Source organism: Elaeis guineensis, chromosome 3, assembly GCF_000442705.2.
Source record: "Elaeis guineensis isolate ETL-2024a chromosome 3, EG11, whole genome shotgun sequence".
Lineage (NCBI taxonomy): Eukaryota > Viridiplantae > Streptophyta > Magnoliopsida > Arecales > Arecaceae > Elaeis > Elaeis guineensis.
Window position 1 is genome coordinate 11,775,568 of NC_025995.2, and position 19,612 is coordinate 11,795,179.

The following is a 19,612-nucleotide window of genomic DNA, read 5'->3' on the forward strand; positions in this document are numbered from 1 at the left end:
CTGCAAAACTTCATTAGGCATATTGGACAACGTATGGCCTCGAAGGTTGGCTAGTTTTTATTTTGCTTGGTCCAAATTTTTATATCATTGGAGATCGACCTACCTTAATTATATCAACAAATTGCAAAGTACACATCTACTTTGTGTACAATGACATGGGAGAGAGATAAGACGTAGAATAAAAAAGTTGAGAGTTTTGTGAGTTCTTTATTGTTATCGTTGCCATACCGTTCATGCAGGGGTTCTATGTCTATATATAGCCATTGGATTTGGAATCTCTTGAAGATTGTGCTCTAACCACCTAAAGACATGCTTTAATGAATTAAGATCATGCAATAACTGTTGAGGGATATACTGTAATTGTTTAGGATCATGCTATAACTATCTTGGATATGCTTAACCATTTAGGGTCATGATGTAGCTACCCAGCACGTGTTGTAAGCGTCCACGGTCGTTATCATGGGCTTTAACTTATAATGAAAGGTGTCTAAGTCCGTGTGAAGTGGTATAGTCGTTGCCCAAGATAAGAGGAATCTAGTCGGCCTGAGATTGCTACCGAGCTAAATAGTTGCCGGGCCACGCTGCAAAACTTCATTAGGCATATTGGACAATGTATGGCCTCGAAGGTTGGCTAGCTTTTATTTCGCTTGGTCCAACCTTTTATATCATTTGAGATCGACCTACCCTAATTATATCAACAAGCTGCAAAGTACACATCTAGTTTGGGTACAATGACATGGGAGAGAGATAATACATAGAATAGAAAAGTTGAGAGCTTTGTGAGTCTCTTTATTATTACCGTTGCCATACCTTTCATGCAGGGGTTCTATGTCTATATATAGCCATTGGATTTGGAATCTCTTGAAGATTGTGCTCTAACCACTTAAAGACATGCTGTAATGAACTAAGATCATGCAATAACTGTTGAGGGCTATACTGTAATTGTTTAGGATCATGCTATGACTATCTTGGATATGCTTAACCATTTAGGGTCATGATGTAGCTACCCAGCATGTGTTGTAAGTGTCCACGGTCGTTATCATGGGCTTTAACTCATAATGGAAGGTGTCTAACTCCATGTGAAGTAGAGTCGTTGCCCAAGATAAGAAGGATCTAGTCGGCCTGAGATTCTACCGAGCTAAATAGTTGCCTGGCCGCACTGCAAAACTTCATTAGGTATATTGGACAACGTATGACCTCGAAGGTTGGCTAGCTTTTATTTTGCTTGATCCAGTTTTTTATATCATTTGAGATCGACCTATCCTAATTATATCAATAAGTTGCAAAGTACACATCTACTTTGAGCTGGACTAATCTGATCATACTACATCATCAAGCTTATTTTCTACCATATCATTATAAAAATATTATAAAACTAATATATAGTTGGGAACATGCTAAAGCTAAAGTCCTTCCTCCATTACCCAACCCTTCTATTTTGGGTAGTAGAAAGAAGAAGGAAAAGAAGAGGAAAGAGATCAAGCAAAAATATTATTGGTAGAACCTCAATAAGTATGATCTCATGATCTCTATGACACGGAGGAAAATTTTACCTCAAATAAGCCAATGTGCTAGATACCTCAGTTGAGACCGATTCTTTGTCTTGACCGACCCGAGATACTTCCATAATCGAGCTAAACCAATATTCTGAGAAATGAATTATATTTGATTTGTTGCTCAAACTATGCATGATTAGAAAAATCTTGAAATCTATAGTAACAGCTTGCCATAGATAGACAAGGCAAAAAAATAATGGACATATCTCACCTGATAATATAGGAGTAAAATCTGATCTTCCTTCCTCTTTATGGTGCCTTTGTCCCCACCTATAAATAGAGGGCTAAAGGGGACCCTCAAGAAATGCTCTCACCTCTCTCTCTACTCATTGCTTCCTTCCTGTTCTCTAGTTTTCTAATTGGGGTATCAGAGGGTTTTTGTCGAAGCCAACTCCTGCCAAGAACTTATTTTGTAGGTCAAGTCACTGCTGCCCAACATCAGCCACATTCTTTTTTTGATCGAGCCAACCTTAGTTAAAAGACTAACAGCAATAGATTAGTGCTAGAGAAAGGGCCCAAGTCCACTCACAGAAGGAGCAAGTATCCTATCGGCATGGCACCATGCAAAGAAATTTTGTCATGCCGCTCCAACTACACTACCTCAAGGCCAGCCAAAGTTCTCGCCAATGCTCAAGCACTAGTGCAATAACCAAAAGGACTACCCCCACCCTCCCAATCGATTGTGGAGATGGCCCCCATTCAATTTAACATGCTCATTCAGTAGGTGCAGACACTTGCACGGCAGTTCAAGCAATGCAGTAGGCTAATGCAACATCTTGGGAGGTGCTTCAGCCAGCACCACCTTAGCCTCCTCCACATAGCTCGAAATAGGAGTGGTAAAGTCAGCTCCACCGATAAGCCTTGATTGAGAATGAAGATGATCCCCTACTCTGCAATCTGGGAAGGACTCCGTCCCAAGCCAATCTCCGCCTTGACATTCAGAAGCCTACATGCACCTAGGACGCCAATGTGGACCAAAAACTTCAGGAAATAGAATCGATAAGTCAATGCACTATGCAACCAAGCCTCAATTCGAGACTGTGAGCTCGCTTTGTTGCCTAGTGAGACAATGCAATAGGGGGGTGAATTAGGTTTTCTAAAATTTTTTCAAACTTAAAAGTAGAAGGAATAAATATGCAATGAATATAAAGAATAAATTGCTCAATTGAAATAAGCAATGTGAGAATACAGTGGAAGCAATGAATATAAGGAATAAATATGCAAAAATAAATAGAATAAAGTAGCAGCAATCAAAACCACATACAATGATAAAATTTTATAGTAGTTTAGTGTCAAGTTCAGCATCTATACCCATTCTCTAAGCAATCCCTTGTGAATTTCTACTATAATCACCAACATTACAATCCAATTATTTTATCAAGATCATAATTAAAGTTAGTTGCCTAGGCTTTCTTAAGTACACCGACCAAAATATTTTTCTAAGCAACTCCTAGGCTTATACAAAATCTAATTCAAGGCATAGATGAGCCTATCCCTCAAGTTTCACTCTCAATTAAAATTTGTAATAGTAGAAATTAAACACAATGTAAAAAATAGACAAAAAGCTCCTTTAAGAGCAAAGAGAAAATCGATGTAGCTTAAGCTAAAGAGATGAGAAGCTTTGCAATCAATACACCCTTCTTTCCCTTGAAAATCACTTCAATGCTCAAGAAGCAGGTGGTTAAAATTTAATATTTCTTTTTGAATGGTCACTAAATGCTTAATTTGAATTTTGGGGTTTCTTTTTCTTTCTCTTGGTGTTCAATGCATTTCTCTCTTATTCTCTTAGTTTATTAAAGTCTTTGGCACCCATATATCCTTGTTATAATGTCCAAAAATAGGTTTTCAGCCATCGAGAGGTGAGAACTAACCATTGGAGGTCTTCTGTGCAAAACTACAGCTTCTAAAAAATTAACCATTAGAGATGTCAATCACTATAGAATCGACTCGAGTAGATTAGGAGTCGACTCGAGCTGTCTTTGAATCGACTCAAATTTTTTAAAAGTCGACTCAAGAACTGATCTCAGAAAATATAATCTGTATCTTTCCTAAAAAAATTGACTCGAGCTTTTCTGAAGTCAATTCGAGGCTTGTACCACCTAATGTTAGTGTGCCAGAGTTGATTCTTTAAGACTTGGAGTCAGCTGTAGATCTTCTTTACTTGATTTTTCATAATGTGGCCTCCTTGAATCTTGCTTCTTTGAATTTTCAAGATAGGAGCATGGAATTCTTTAAACATGGCTTTAGCTTTCTAAAATCTCTATTCAAAAACTTAAACAACTTGTTAGTATCAAATATATATTCAAATATTTTATTTTCATCAAAATCAATTCTAAGATCAATAATCTTCCTCTTTTTGATGATGACAAAACTTTGAGTATAAGCAAATAATATAGCTGAAAAGATGTGCCAAAAATTATCCAAAAGAGTATATATATCATCAATTAATGCTTATCATATAACTTGATTAGAGATTAATTTTTCTTGTCGTTTGAAGATTTGAAATTTTTGGAAAATTGATTGGGGCCTATGGTCCTACAACTAATATTAGAGCATTAGATTCATTTGATTATCACTTTCAAGAGTAATCATTAATTCAGAGCATTAAGTCTATTTACTTGTCACTTTCAAGATTCTTATCATTAATTCAGAGCATTAATTTAGATTCATTGTATTTTTAGATTCATTGTATTTTCACTTGATTCAACTATTAAATTCAATAATTTGCTTGCTATACTTATCTCTCTCTCTTTTTGTCATTAGCAATAAGTATATCAACATACAGAAGATAAGATTGAAAAGAAAATACAATTCATTCCATGTAAGATAGGATGTCTTACAAGAGTGTACTGTATACAAGAACCTATGATAGTACATCTAAACATCAATACAACAACAAAGTAAGCAAAATAAACATAGGAATAATAGTAAGTGAATAATGTAAGATCCTAAATCATGATCTAGATCTAATCTTCATCAGAGGACTTCTTGGACTAAGGATGAACCACTCATAGAGGTGGAGAATCTAGCTCTCCTGCTCCTGGTCCTACTAGAAGGGCCAATCATAAAGGATGGGAACCCTACATCTAGTCTAGTAAAGATCCTAGAAGGTGGTTTAGGTGTGGATTAAGTACGTGGAGGTGGATGGCTGGGAGATAGGTGGAGGATGGGTAGAAGGTATGTGCTAGGATGGCTAAGGAGTAGAACGACTATGAGCACTAGATGGGCTTGCTGCTGCTGCTGCCACTATCAATGCTGATGTTACTGCTACTGCTGTTGCACCTAGAGGGATAAACCTCTGTAGCTACTCAACTAGCTACCCTATAGTGATTAGAAATGACATCATGCTAGACTTCTGGGCTGTCCCCAGACCTATGATCTTTTCCACTATCTATATAACTTATGACTCTATCCACTCCCTAAGATGAGTAGCCTCTCGAGCCAGATTGAAGAAGAAATCGGATGGCTTAATAGATCTATCTCTATCCTCCAAAGCTGCCACCCTCTCCAATAATATGCCTATCTCAGCTCTAAGTTCGTTAAGCTCCGATTGTAGTTGCTCTCTATCTCAAGTCTTAATCCATCTATGATCATCTCAGCCAACCTCCTTATCTGGTCATCATCTAATGGAACACAGGAGGGCTGAGTGGGCTATACTATTACTGCTGGTGCTGTTGCTGGGGGTAGTGCTACTAGAGGAGTAGATGCCTGAGGTGCTCTGATGGGTGTTTGAGTCTCTACTAACTAAGATGGTGGAGACTTGGGTTCTAAATCAGACTGATGACTAGGTCCTATATATCTCATCCCTCAGTCTTTATGGATATATCCATCAACCATCTAACTTACAATATCCCATGTGATGCAAGAACTACTAATTGTATGTATCGGAGTGCATCAGGGTATGAGTGGTCTTCCCCTCAAGTGGCACTCCAAACTCCCCAAAAATTAGGGTCAAAGCCATGCCATAAGATAGGCATACCTTTGCCTAGCCAATTGCATCTCTGATTTGGTGCATGATCAAAGCTAGAAGATTCAGAGCTGGCCACTAAATCATGCAATGCATAATGACAACATCCCGCTTAGATATGAAATCAAATATGCCAACCTTTGGAAAAAGAATACATCCAATAATATGATGAAGTAATCACATCTCAATTGATAATTGATTGGCATAAAATTTTGCAATCCCCTCCCCATTCGATCTTTCTAAAATATCCTTTAAAGCATTTCTTTTAGCTCAATGGGTATGTGGGTGCTAGTCCTTATCTAGGGGATGCCAAATTCTCCCCAATCTTTGTTTAGTCAAGGCAAACTGAACTCTCTTGACCATACATTCCACACCAATTGAATCTCTCTTCATTGTGGTGTAGAACTTTCTAACTAGGCTAGGATAGGCAAAAGATCTAGACTGTAGAAGAAATCCCATCCTTGCTGCCGTATCCACTACTGCAACTTGAATCCTTTATGGTCCTAGAAGCCAAAATCCACCTTGCAGCCAATGGTTACTATCCAATCACCTAGGGAATCAATAGGGGAAGGAGAATGAGGTTGTGAAGGTGTGGTAGAGGTGTCTTCTCGGTGGGATGGGTCACTCCTTGCTTTGGTGCGATGCTTAGCTTCAATCTCGATCCAAGATTGCTTGAGGTGGTATGCGAGCTGCTTTCTTGGTTCTATTATGCACAAAAATAGATTTGAATTAGCAAAAATGGATACATGGAGAGCTCCACAAGGGTCAATAGGAGTCTAGGGCACTATTCTAGGGTGAATAGAGAAAAAGAAAAAATGAAAAGACAACGAACGTCGTGGTTAAAAAGATGTGGCCTCGATTAGGAGTCAACTCGAGATTTTTATTTGAGTCGACTTGAACTTCATCTCGAGTTATCTCGAGCTCAGACATAAAAATAAATTATTAATTTTTATAAAAAAAATCAATAAATCAAGCATGAGATGACTCAAAGGATATCGATTAGGTCGAATTTGAATTAAGGGCTATTAAAAGAACTCAAATAATCAATGAATCAAAATATTTCAAGGAGAGAAGAAGATAGAGGGAATCTGAGAGTTTAGGCAAAAGGAGATCACACACCCCTAATTCTCTCCTAATTATGCTAAATCTTTTTTTGCTTAAAGGTTTGGTAAATATATCCACTAATTATCTATCAGTACTTACAAAATCAAACAATACATCATTATTTTGAACATGATTGCTTATGAAATGATGTCTTATCTCGATATGTTTGGTTCTTGATTATTGAATAGAATTTTTATTTAGATTAATTGCACTGTATTATCATACATTATAGGTATTTTATTTAATTTAATGCCATAATCCTCTGGTTACTACCTAATCTATAAGATTTAAACACAACAACTTCCGACCATAATATATTCGACTTCAGCCATAGATAGTGCTATCAAATTTTATTTTTTACTAAATTATGAGATTAAGTTAATACTTAAAAATTGATAAGTTTTACTTATAATTTTTTTATCTAATTTATAATCAGTAAAATCAGCATCAGAATATGCAATCAAATCAATAGAAGAATTTCTAGAATACTGTAAGCCTACATTATATGTACCCACTAGATACCTAAGAATTCTTTTGACCACAAAAAGATGTGACTCCTTAGGGTTAGACTAAAATCTTACACATATACAAATACTAAATATTATGTTAGGTTTACTAGTAGTAAGATAAAATAAGGATCCAATGACATATCTATAAAGTTTGTGATCAATACTCTTATCATTCTCATCTCTATCAAATTTACATGAAGGGCTTATGGGTATGCCAAGGGGCTTAACATTCTCCATCCCAAATTTTTTAATTATTTTTTGATGTATTTACTTTGGTTGATGAAGATTCCCTCCTTGGTTTGCTTAATTTGGAGTCCAAATAAAAATTTTAGCTCTCCCATCATACTTATCTCAATCTCTTCCTACATTAACTTAAAAAAATCTGGACAAAGAATTTTGATCTTTGTTATGGGATGGAAATTTGGCTAGCCTAGGTTCTGATTTTTGAGGTCATAGGACAATTTGCAAATCGACTACAGCTTTGTGGCTTATTTTGAGGAGACCAAAAGAAAAATCATTATATTGTTAATGTTCACATTAATAAACTCAATGAGCAAAAGTTCATAATAATCCCTTCTTGAATCTTTCATGGTCTTTCATAGCAGTACCTGCTCAAAAGATAGAATTTTTCTTGAATTGGTGATGCACTTAGTTTATTTTATTTTTTCCCAAAGAATTGGTCAACATAAGTCACCAAGATTGAAATTCAATTAAGTCATATTATATTGCACTGGACATGAATTCTTTATAGGAATTGACAATGGTTTTCTGGCTTTTCATTTAAAAATGTTTGAACTCAAATTTCATCTCATAAGGATTCTCCTGATCTTGAAGATAATCTATGATGAGTACAAAGATTATTGAGGCAAAACTATATTCTAGCAATAATTTTTGTGTAATAATAATTGCTGTTCTAGTCACTGTCTAAATAAATAGATTATTTTGGCTTCTAGGATGAAATTGTCAAGAGAATTGAACACAGGATTGCTAGTTGGACCTTCCTTCCAGAAGGTAAAATCATATTAGCTATCTTGGTTAATTTAGGCATTCCACTTTCTTTGGTTCCAAGGGAGGGGTAGGATGATATGAGTTTATTGACTATTTTTTGTTAACAAAAAATTATAGAACCTTTTCAAAAATAAATTAAATGATTTTTTTTGTCCACAGTATCATCCAGACGTGTGCAAAGAAAGCAATTACGGCGTTCAGTTTCATCAGATCAACGAAGTCTATGCTGTAAGCATTCTCCAAGCTTCCCTCTTTTCTCCCCAAAATCCCTTAAGAAAATTCTTAAATTTTCATATTGGTATTTTTTTAAGAAAAAATAGCTACTATGGAAACATTTCATCCAGATCGAATGCTCCAATGTTTTTTTCTTTGGGTCGAATTAGACTCATCAATTTTAAACTTTTAATAACAGTAGAATAAAAAGAAAGTACTGCTTTGAATGAGCGTCAATATTTCATTCTGGTTATGGAAAGTCAGTTACTATGAAAGAGTCTTCTATGAGGAGGGCAGCAGCTGTTCATGAAAAAATGGAGATGGAGAAAGGTAAATATTGCTTCCTTTTTTCATTATTTTCATTATCCAATAGTGAAAAGTTTTAGGAGTAGTTCACAAATGCATCATGCCTTTTGTTCAGCGACTTATGTTAATATATATTTTTCTTTTAGGATCTACAGCAAGTTAAGAGGATGGGGGTGTTGAGTGCCTTTCAATGTTTCATATCGGTTCTGTGAAATTAGTTATAGTAAGGCAGTCTTCTAGCAGAAAAGCATTAGCTGTTCTTGAAGCAGAAGGTATGAACAAAGGTGAATGATTTGCTTCTCTTCTTTTTGTACTCTGCTTTGGACTAATACTTATCCTTTATTTGCATGTTGCGGATGCCTTTTAATTATCAAGAGTGACATTGCTTTCTTTTAATTATTGTGCATGAAAGTTGGAAATAAAATGATAAATGCATCTAGAGGAACTTTAAGTTCGCCTGTGGTGCCAACAGAATTTATTTTTTAAAAATTTTAAAGTAACACATGATGATAGTTTGTCAAGAAATTTTAAATTAGTTGTAGATCAAACCATAAGCTGCAAGCTTTTACATATCTTTCAGAAATCATAAAACATTAAATTTTCTTTCTCTATTTTTTTTGGGTACATCTTGATAAATTCAACAAGGATGTCTTTGTATTTTTTGATATGATTGCTTTCATTTTTCTTTATTTTTTTGTAACTAGAAATGTGCTCAACTTATTTTAGATGTAGTTCATAAATTTATGATTACATTCACATTATCTCTTTACATATATGTTTATTTTCATTTATGAGCTGCAACAGTTTCGGAAGGCAGTGGCAATGACGTGGGTTTTCCAATGTTTCATACTGGATCGAAAAAGTTAGTTATGGTGAGGCAGTCTTCAATTAGGAAGGCAGCCACTGTTTCTGAAGGGAAAAATATCGAGAAAGATAAATTATTGACTTTTCTTTTTTATTTTAATTAATTATTTCTTATTTGCTTTCATCTTTTATTTCTGTGTATCTTCCTTAGTTGCTATTTGAATATGTCTCAGAACCAAATTTGGTCTAGCAAATCATTGGAATCTTTTATCATTTGAAATAGAAGACTGTGAAACCTGATATGAAATTTTGAACGAGCTATGTACGTATGTGAGTGCACATTATTTATTTTTTCCATGTATTCATATACAGGATAATGATAAAGTGTGAACATTGGTATATGATATTAGTATATTGTATTTGATGAGGTTAGAAAAGTTCCACATCTATATGTACTTGATACATTATCTAAAACTTAGTTTTAGTTTTCTCTTTATTTTAAATAATGTTTGGCTAGAAAATTTTGGGTTTTTGGGTCTCTTTATGCATTAATTTTGTAATTGTAAATAAATATATGGATCATGAAATCCATATTCATTTTAACCATAAAAGACAAACCATCTGACAATCCTTTCATATCAATTTACAATTTAATCTAAGTCAAATAAACAATCTATTTTTCACTATGGTGTTGTATTTTATAATTATTCTTTTTTGGATTTTTTATGTCCAAATGTATAACATGTCTATATTTGTTATATATGGTTAAAAAAATATTAGAAGATTAAAAAAAATGATTGTGTTAATTGGATGATACTAATTCATCAAAAAAAAAAAGATTTTATTTTTTAGTGTTTCATGTTTAATTTTAAGATTCTATATATAAATTTATTATATATGGTCTGAAAAATATGCAAAGATCAATATAAATAAAGTTGATAGTTTTGGCTGTATAAAGTTACAATATATGTATATATATATATTTGATTTAAAAAATTTATTATTAAAAAATATGTTTAAGATTATGGATTATATTTTTTTGATTGATTTTAAGATTTAATATTTAGTATTTAAATATCAAATATCAAATATTTAATATTTAAAATTATGAATTATTTTTTCAATTATTTTGGTTCATATTTTGTTATGGAACTCAATTTAGTAATACTCTAATAAAATTTTTTGATATTCGTATTTTCAATTTAGATGAAAGAGTTATGATAGATGAAGACTAGCATGAATGTAAGTTCATCAACTACTAAAAATATTATAAATTATATTGTATAAAAAATATCTTAAATTTTTGATAAAATATCTTAAATTTTGCTTTGACTCAAAATAAATCCCATCGGGAAGCATGGTTTACACACTACTATATACATTATGTATAAACATACCAATCGGTTGGGTTAGGACCCAAGGCAATATCTAAACACTATAACTACATGTGGAGATATGGAGAAAGAGAGAGAGTGAGCAGGGAAGAGAGAGAAGAAAAAAATTTCTATAGTTGGGCTGATCATGAAAGGAATTATAGTCGGACCATCATTATTTGCCACGTGCATATATTGAGACATCCATAAAAAAAGAGATGGTTATGTGATGTTTATCTAAACTGTTGAAATACCTCTAGGATTTATCCATCTCTCTTTTCTTAGTATTTTAATGCTTGTGCGGCCACCCATCTTTTGATGGATATTTTTGAAGCATGTTCAACCATAATTTCTTCCATGATCGATCTGACTATAGAAGTTTTATTCGAGAGAGAGAGAGAAAGAGACCACATCTTATTTTGCACTCCTTGATGTCAGATGACCAGCCTAGACACCACGACAAGCTCAATCCTCAACTTTTTCGGTGGGCTTCTCACTACCTCAACCCCTCCAACTTCAACAAGACATCCCTCCTCTCTGCCCTCACCACGAAGCTTCTCCTTCATCAACTTGGCAGACTCTACTCCAGCTTCATCACCTAAAATAACGAGCAAGCTCGGCCTCACCCCTATCCTCACCTGACGGAACCGCTCGAGTCCATGTCAAGCTTGAACTCTACGGAAGCAGTAAAAATGGTAGAGGCGCTCGAAGTAATGGAAAGTGGTGGCAGTACGTAGTGGGGAAGAGAGAGTGCAGATGGTAGCACATTGGAAGGTTAGATGATTATAGTTTGAAAACAAAATTGGCAATTTTAATGGTAGGACATGATGTTATAGTTTGATCTAGAGTTTAGAAACATCCAATTAAATTGGCTAAAATTTAACATGCATATATTTTAAAATATTTAGATCAAAATCAGCAATCTAGAACTGCAAATTAAATCATTTGTAATATGCTTTTGCTCACTAGTTATATTACTACTGTTTATTCTTCACTGGCTAGATGCATAGACAAGAGAGCTCCAAAATAAATAACTTTTAGTTTCCAAATAGTTTATACATCTTAAATCATAATTAATAATGCTGATTTTTATTTCAAAAGGTTTTTCATCATTGGTTTCCATGAGGAAGTATTTGGACCCAGGATACTCTCAAAAAACTTCTAACCTAACTCATATGCATATATGCACACACGCACACATACATACAAATATATATAAAAAGCATATCAAGTGAGAGAAGTGGCTTAATATGAGAGGTGAGAGGATATAATAATAACTTTTGAATCCACATCAATAGTTCAGATGAGAACATGATAGTCCAAACTATCTAAAAACTCTTAGGATTTATCTATTCTTTTTTTTTTTAATTTTTTTAATACGCACAGAGCACGAGCGGTGCTCATCTTAACCATTGATATCGATCCAAAGATTATTATTATATCCTCTCATCTCTCACATTAAATCATTTCTCTCACTTGATGTACTCTCTCTCTCTATATATATATATGTGTGTGTGTGTGGGAGAGAGAGCTGGTGGTCGTGCGTATGCGCTCCCTATATATATATATATATATATATATTTATTTATTTACTTATTTATTTATTTATTTATTTATGCGAGCTGATGCCCGCGCGCGTGCGTGTGTTTATAGGAGTAGTGTGATGTGCTCCTGCAAGATATTCAATTACGTAGGCATCATTTTAAAACTTTCACATCCCAAGCCTCTAAAGTTGTGATTAAATAACATTATAAAAGATTGTGATTAGAAAACCAAATCGGATGGGAGGAACTACATTTACTCGGGCATTAGAGTCCTCGTTTCCCATTTAACGAGTAGGCAGAAATATCATGTGATTTGTGTCCTATGACGGACCTCATGCCTTCGATGAGCTTCGTCCTTCTCGCACTTGCCTTCTCTTTACTTCTTTCTGTAGGTTTAACAGTAGAGAGGGAGAGGGAGAGGAGGGTCTAATTAATGCTTGAAAGTGAGTTAATATGTCACCATGGTCTGTGTTGAACGGCATTAAACTTAGTTTAAATCTTTAACTACAACCACCGCCATGAGAACAAGAGCAGCAACAACAACAAAGAAAAAAAAAATGATAAAAAAATCCAATATGATGGATCGAATAAATCGAGAAAGAATCTGTGAATCGAGCACAAATTTGGGAAGGGAAAAGACTTGGTGAATGAATGAAGAATACTTTCCTTATTCCAGATAAATTCATTCCTAGGAATTTTTGATAATGCATCATCTATGTTCATGCATTTGCACAACTTGATTTAATCCCAAGAGATTGAAGCACTACAAGAAATCTGATTTTTTGCGATAAAATTTTTTCGTCACTAAAGATAAAATTTTTGTCGCTAAAACTATTAGCAATGAAAATTTTCATTGCTAAAAGTTTGTAGAGAAAGCCTCATAGCAAAAGATCTTAATGACGAAAAATTTTATTTCATCGCCAAAAATAGTCAACCTCACCATGGAAAAGTTCGCAACATTAGCAACAAAATATTTTTATCGCAAAAGCTTAAACTTTCGTCATTAAAATTGTGATGAAAAAAATTTTCATCATCAAAAATGAATATTATTCATTTCAAATTTTTATTATTTTTTTCTCTTTTTTAAAATTTAACGATGAAAAAAAAGAATTTCATTGTAAAATATAGCAACAAAAAAAAATTATCACTAATTTAGCGACAAAATATGAAATTTTGTTGCCAAATTTGTAATGAAAAAATTTTTTGTCGTACTTTTTGAGACAAAAAAAAATTTCGTTGTAATTTTTGCAATGAAAAAAATTAGTCGCAAATTTTGTTATGAAAAAAAAAATTATCATAAATTTTGCGATGAAAAAAAATTTCATCGCAATTTTTATGATGAAAAAAAAAATTATTATAATTTTTGTGATAAAAAAAATTCATCGTTAAAAGAAAATAAAATAAAAATAAAATTTATGATAAAAAAAATATTTTTAGTGATAAAAATTGATTTCGTCACAATTTTAGCAACGAAATAGTATATTTCATCGCAATATGTAGTAAAAATTTGAATATTTTAGAGTAATAAAATTTTTTAATTATTTTTTATGATGAAATTAATATTTTATCGCTAAATTAAGTTACGAATGAAATAAAATATTTTTTACTATTTTTACTATGAAAGCACCTATTTAAATGTAAATTTTCATCAAATCAAGCATATTTTACATAAAAATATATGAACACAATAAAAATATTCAAATTTCAAATAACAATAAGTTCTATAGCTATCATTATCAGATACCAAAGTATGAGTTCATACATCATTTAAAATTAAAAAAATTATAAACTATTCATCATCAAAGTCGTTGGCCTCATTCCCTCCTCCAGGCGTCTATCCCTGGCCCGATGTGTGTCGCGATGGCTGTGTTGAGATGGCATTATGCGGCTGTAGAGGTGCTAACTTGGAGGCATTGATACCGAGCCGTCCTGCCATTGTAGCCACTATCCTCCGAGTGTCTGACTGCAATTCATCCAATAAGTAATTTGATCCTGCATCATGCTCATCGATGTCCTGACTGCCTCTAGCACCGAGACATCATCAGATCGACCAAATGACGAACTACAAGATTTTTTTGAGTGCATGCTATGCCCAAACCCTAGCTGCCATCCGAGGATAGCATCCAAGATCGTATCATCTGTCATCGAACAAACAGATTATGATCCAGCATCGCTGTCAAATCCAACCTCCCTCGTCGCCTGCTCTCTCAATTATAACATTTTTTTCTTCATAATAGATCAAATAACTTCATAAATTTATTTCAAAAGCTTTAAAAGCGTTCAAAATGTAGTACCATACTTACATGATGCTGCCTTGCCTCCTTGGTCACAAACTCGCCACTCTTGTTCTGATAGAATTTACCATAAGCATCGACCCCGGATAGTCCCTATTCAAACAAAAAAAAAGAAAAAAAAGGACATCACAGTAATTTAAATATTCAACAAGAACTTACAGCATACAATTACAAATGTAGTTACATACCATCCTTTTCATTCCTTATGCAAAAGAGGCACTTCCTTACATATGAATAGAATCAATCTTACTCCTATTCACCTTATTTGCCTCCGATCGTCGCTAAAAAATACATACAATTATAACCAATAAAGGGCATCACAACATCAAAATAACTTGAAACACTAAACATACCTGAAATACCTCACTCTCAAAATACTCGCATAACCACCACCAATCGTCACTAGACCCAACCTAATTTCTATAAGGCTGGGTCACAGGGTCAATCTCCTTCGCCTGTAGCTCATTACAGTACCTATGAAGCCTACATCGTCGATCTCTATATCTGTTTGCAGCTATTTTGAGAAAACATGCCGTCACTTGTTCGTCAGTGCAATCCTCAAGTTAATATTATCCTACACATATGAACATTCATTATAACAAGAAGCAAAGATATAGAATTATTTATGTAATAAAGAATTATCCATATAATAAAAAATTATCCACGTAACATCCTTGAAGTGTAACAAAAGGGACTAAAGAAAAGATAATATGGACCAAATAATAATGTGCAAGATATTCGAATTTAATTCTTACCTTGATGTAATTGACAAGGGCATCATGGTATCGAGGGGTGACATGTTTGAAACTTTCGATGGCCTATGAAAAATGATTCCACATATACAGACTGATCTCGTTGGCGACTATACTAGCCTCTGTGCCAACTGGATGATCCCAAAATATTTATACTTTTAGCTTTTCATTATGCATATGCACGTATTTCTCCAAAATGAGGCCCCTACTAGGACCATGCACCGCACATTGCTGCTGTGTTCCTGTATATGAAAAATTCATGAAATGAATATATATCATCTACCAATGGATGTGTATAACAAAAAAATATACATAGTTTATAAATTTGATAGAGATGTACTACAAGGGGATGATGCTGCGGTGCCATGACCTCCGACAGGGCAGGCTCTGGCTGAGCACTAGTCTGCTTCGTGGACTCGGGTAGCTGAGTCTCATCTAAGTCCTCTGACTCATCATGCAAAATGCTAAAGTGAAGATGCGTATCATCAAGTGGAGCCTACTGTCTACCCTGCGAACGTCCACGTCCTGGACCAGCCATGATGATATAATAATTAAAATAATTCAAATCAGCACATAATCAAAAAAACTCAAATACTACATGATGTAATAAAAAAATAAATTAAATTACTTATTCATATTAATTATTATTCTTAAAATCTGAACTCGTGTCCATATAGTCATCCTCAATAGGACTCGTAGAAGGCATCAATCCTAAAGTGCTATCATCATCATTGTTGATGAAGTCATCATCCACATGTGAATGTAACCCTAAATTATTGTTGGATCATGCCCGTGCCCATGCCCTCACCGACGTTTCAAGAATAGGAACATCCTCAGGTTCACATTTGTCTCGTTGCAATTGTCCTATGTCGATCGTGTCATCTAGCACTAATATATTATCTGGTGCTTGCATTTGATATGCTTCATTTTTAATAGTTGAACGGACTTCATTCTCTAGACCTTCATCATTCGGGCATGTGAAAAATATAGGATCGAATAAATGTCTATGCTGAGCTCTTATTGCAACTCATCAAGACTCTTTAATTTTGGTATCATCAACATACCACACTAGTCTCGCTTGCTTTGCAAAAATATAAGGATTATTTTTGTACCACACGTAACCAGTGTGGACACTGACAAGTTGAGGGTTTATAATAATTGGCCTTTGTCATCCTAAATCATACCATTGACATTTGAATAACACGATCCGTCGAAGATCACTATACCTCAGCTCTATAACCTCATGCTTGTCTGTAGACCAGAATGTTGGCTAGGCACGTCGTTCATGCTTACCGTTGAACTTAAGACTTCTCCTCCATCTATGATCATCCAACAAGAAACGTCGATGGTCGGTGAAACAAATTTTTTCACAAATACGATCCGATGTAATATCATCGTTACAAGTTGGGCATGCTTTATATCCTTTTGTACACCACCCAGAAATATCACCATACATGGAAAAATCATTAACTGTCCAAAGCAGTAATGCATGCATATGAAAGATGCCTCCTGCGACATGATCATCTGTTTCACACCCTTCTTCCCACAAGTATTGTAACTTTTTGATCAATGGTTCTAAAAATACGTCTATGTCTTTTCCACGGGCATGGGGACTGAGGATCAATAAAGCCAGCAGATTAAAAGGTGATTTCATGCACTTCCAAGACAATAAATTATAAGAAAACATCATAACAAGCCACATACTATATGTAGTGCTAAAAATACCATATGAATTAAATCTGTCTATTGCCAATCCTAGCCTGATATTTCGTGAATCAACTACAAACCATGGATGTTCATGATCGAAATATTTCCACGCATCTTCATCTAATGGATGTCTCATGACATCGTCGTCGATGTTGTTTCCCTCCTTATGCCATCACATGTTACAGGCAGTATGTCTTGATATGAACAATCGACACAATCGTGGCATAATCAAAAAGTACTGCAAAATTTTGCATAGTATTTTCTTTTTCTTTTTCTTTTTATCCTTATCATGACTTTCTTTCCATCTGCTTGAATGACAAATCGAATATGCTTGTAGATCTTTTTTGTCCTTCCGAAACATAACATAATCATTCAGACATGCATGTATCTTTTCACAGCATAGGCCCAAGTCATCGACTCCCAACCCGAGTCCTTTCAATGATTTTTTAGCTTCGTAATGACTTGACAAAAGTAACTCTTTGTAATGACTTGATGGAAGTAACTCTCTCTCAGGTAGTAGGTCCTTCAAAAATTTGAGCAACCAATTAAACCAGTTGTTTGACCACTTATCAAGTGTCTTCATTTATAATAACTTTATTATGGCGAACAATAGAGAGTACTTCTTACAACTAGGATAAATGTCACTTTGCGCATCTCTTAATAGACGCTCGAATCTATCATTCACAGGCTTGTTACTGTCCTCCTCAGCTTCTTGTCTTGGGATGGGATGCTGATGATCTGATCTTGCTTCCACATTTGCTTCAAATAAATCTGGATGGAGATCTTTTAAAATTTCTCTATTTTCTGCTCCAAGTGTTTGCCTTTTACAACTGGATGATCCACCTACTGACGATGCATTTGTGGGACTTCTGGGCAACATGCTCGAGCCGGTCGGCAAATCTTCATCATGACAAGTCTATCTCTTATACATGTTCATATAAATGATTTGGAATATCCGATAGGATATACCAAAATAAATTCCTACATCGACGACATAGACAATAAGCTTTCCCATCTTCTCTAGTGTGATTGGACACCACATTCATGAAAGATATCACACCCGCAATATACTCAGGCCAGAACTTATCACGCAATGACATCCACCTATGATCCATGCCTGCATGTTTATGATGCAAACTATACAATCAATCTTATGTAATAATAGTTGACTAACACCTTATATCCCCTACCTATAGGATGATGGTCCTATCCTATTCAAGAACACAATAATTTAACATTGCCATACACGTCTTCTACACTAAAAAAATTTTGACAACATTTCGGTGCAGTTCTCTAGATACACAAATACTAAAATTATACTATGTACCCAAAGAACATGATCGAAAATATTGACGAAACTCTCCAATGTAGAAGTACATGGTATGCAATATAAAATTCACTCACCTGCCCAAATTATCCACAAAGATAATTCGAGGATAGTGTGTACAACACCAATATTTTTTTTCAATAAAGGATAAATATGGGTTCATGCACGCTATCCTCGAATGAAAATTCTAAGGTTTATAGATTTATTATGCTAAGATTAATATATTATTATTATAACTACTTTTATTTTTAAACTATTTTTAGATCATGAACTATGCATCATATAAAGAGTAGACCAACAAAATTAATTACAAAAAGGAGAACAAAAATTAAAAAGGAGAACAAAAATTAAAAAATTATAAAACTTAAAATTACAAAAAGGGTATCGAGATGCCCATGGATGCCGGCGGCTATGCAGCGACAGCGATGGTGACGGCAATGGTGGTGCAGCGACGGTGATAGCGGCACGACGATGACGACGGCGGTGACCTGCAGGTGAACCGTGAGAGAGAGAGAGAGCCAGAGAGAGCACCAAAGAGAGCTAGAGAGAGCCAGAGAGAGTCGGAAAGAGCCATACCTGAGAGAGAGGGAGAGATCACGACGGACTTCAAAAAGGGACGGCAGTGGAGGTGGAGGCGGAGGCAGAGCGACAACGACGAAGGCGGAGGCAGAGCGACAACGACGAAGGCAGAGGCAGAGCGACGATGACTGTGGCGGCCCTAGGGGAAGCAAGAACTGTAAAAGAGGGAGAGGGAGAGAGAGAGAAAGTGAGGGAGGGAGAGGGAGAAATCAGGGAGTGAGGATGACAACCAATGCGGTTGCGTGGAGGGAGGACGACGATCGGGGAGGGCTTCAATCGATCGATCGATGGTGTGGAGGGACAATGCCGACCGATGGATGGCTTCAATCGACCGATTGGTGGCACTCTCGGCAGCATGAGAGAGCGAGAGAGGCTAGCCGGTGGCATACTCGGTGGCATGAGAGAGCAAGAGAGAGATGCGCGTGAAGGGTTTTGGGGCACAATTTTGCCCTAAAACCCCTTTTTTCAACAAAAAAAATACTTTAGCGATGAAATATTTTCATCGCCAAACATAAAAAATTTTGTTGGAAAAAATATTTTTTTACAATAAATTTTTTTTATCACAAATA